A 2,500-nucleotide genomic window follows, 5' to 3' on the forward strand; every position below is an offset into this window, starting at 1 on the left:
AAAAGATAAAGAAAAGGGAAGAGGAAGAGGAAGAAGATGAGGAAGAGGAAGGGTAAGAGGAAGAAGAAGGGGGGAGAGGAAAAAGAACAAAAACAGGAAGAAAAAGAGAAAGAGAGAAAAGAAAAGGAACGGGAGCAGGACGAAGAGAAAGAAGAGGAGGAAGAGGAGGAGGAGGGGGAGGAAAGGAGGAGGAGAAAGAGAAGGAGGTCTTCCTTATCTGAAAAAAAAAACACATATAGGCGGCTAAGGGCCCCTGGTTCTCTTCCAAAAGCCGAAGACATTTACTGATGTGGTCTTTGTTCTGAGTTTCGGTTAGTGATTTTATCAGCCCGAGGGAAAACCAAATAATGAGAGGATCAGAATTCATTATCAGCAATATTTTCACCACGAGTATCTATATTCCACTAAGTAACAAAATTTCACTTTGTCTTGTCTTTGATTCCAAACCATAATTTTTCAGTTATTTCCAACTGAAAAAAAGATCCTAAAACTTTGCTGTTGTCGTTAGAACAATAAATTTGTAGTATTGGTCTTCATATCAGGAAAAATCTTTACAAAACCTCAATTGTTTATCTAATTGCTTTTGAATTTTTGCAAATAATTTAAAACAATTAAAAAAGATATGGTCTAAAGATTTTTAATTATAATAAGACTATTCTTGAACTGACCAGATCTAGCAAGAAATTTCTCATATTTAGAAGAATATGTTTACATTTCAGAAATCTCAAATGTTCCAGAATTTTATACCATTTTTCAGAAGTTTCTAGAATAATTTAGAACATTTTATTCAATATAAAAATTTCCAGAATGTTTTAGAACTTTCTAGAATACAATAGAAGTGTGTAGAATACTCAAAAATATTCTAGAAAATAATTGTATATTCTAGATTAAAGAATATTCCAGAAAGATTGAGAATATTCTGGAACACATTTTGGAAAGACTAAGAATATTCTAGACTACTGTTTGACATTATAAAAATTGGGATTTTCAGACCATCAATCAGTTCTACTTTGTCTGCCTGGGAAGACACATCACATGAGGTGAAATAGTATCAAAGGAGGACAGGCTATGTTATTGCAATGATATATCAGGCTTGTTTGATGCAATTGAAATTGCTTGCAATACAGATGAATGGATACTCCTCCTTGACAGCTCCTCCAAAAAACAGAAAGTTGTCCTGCATAATAGAAACAAGTATCCATCTCTGCCTCTTGCTCATTCTGTTCTGTGAATCTTAAGAAGAACTGCAGCAGTGTAAAGTTTTTACTGGAAAATTTGAACTACAGCTAGTATGGCTTGGAAGCTATTGGAGACTTCAAGATGGCGGCTTTCTTGATGGGACTGCAAGGAGATTTTACCAAGAATCAATGTTTTCTTTGCCTTTGGGAGAGTAGAGACAGAACAGTGCATTACGAGAGAAAGCACTGGCCTCCAAGGATTAACACTACAATGGGAGAACACAATATCAAACATAACCTACTGGTAAATCCTCAAAAGGTTTTGTTTCCTCCATTACACATCAAACTGGATCACGTAAAACAATTTGTTACAGCTTTTGACAAGGAGTCTGCTGCCTTCAACTATCTTCAAGACTTCACTGGACCACAAGTAAGGAAAGTTATGGAGTGCTCAGAATTCTACAGAAGCTCATAGAAAAAAAAAGGCTTGGCAGTGTTTCATTGCTGTAGTACAGGGCTTTCTTGACAACAACAAGGCTGATAATATGGAACTGGTTGAAGCTTTAGTAAAAAGCTATTGTGAGATGGGCTGTAGAATATTTTTGAAAGTTCATATCCTAGATGCTCACCTTGACAACTTCAAGGAGACTATGGGAGCATAATTATAATCAGAAGAAAAAGGGAAGCTCTTCCCCCAAGATGTAGTGAACTTTGGACAGAGATATCAGGAATCTTTCAATGAAAACATAATGGGAGACTAAATTTGGTGGCTCATACTTGAAAGTGATTTCTTCTATTCACGTAAATTAAGAAAAAAATAATAACCCTGAAAATTAGTTTCAGAAGTTTTAAAATTAAATTTTGTGTCATTTGAATTTATGTTTTTTATTTTCTGTCCAAAAAAAAAAACTGAGCTATTTTGGGTCAAAAAGTCAATTTAAAAGCCACAAAAGCAAAGTTTGACAGGCACAATGGAAATTTTCTATTGTTTTGCAATGAATCGAGTTGGAAAATAACACTTGCTTGTCAAAGATCAAAATAGTGTTACATCGATTATTATATCTTATTATAATTTTATTATTGTGTTATATATCTACTTTTATATTTAATCTATCAATTTCAAGGTGACTTGATTCATTATAAAAAAAAAAAATCACCACAAAGCACACTTACAGCCAAGCCTGCAACCTTTACCCTTCGTGATTGAACAGTCACTAGAATCTATGGTATCCGAACCAAGATCATCGAGGTCAGAGAAAAGACAGAAACCAACGCTCCACAGTAACATGATTAGAAATTAATATTCTAGAAATAACTCAAGC

The sequence above is a fragment of the Oratosquilla oratoria genome, chromosome 1, assembly GCF_046742065.1.
Source record: "Oratosquilla oratoria isolate Oo_2021 chromosome 1, ASM4674206v1, whole genome shotgun sequence".
Taxonomy (NCBI): Eukaryota; Metazoa; Arthropoda; class Malacostraca; order Stomatopoda; family Squillidae; genus Oratosquilla; species Oratosquilla oratoria.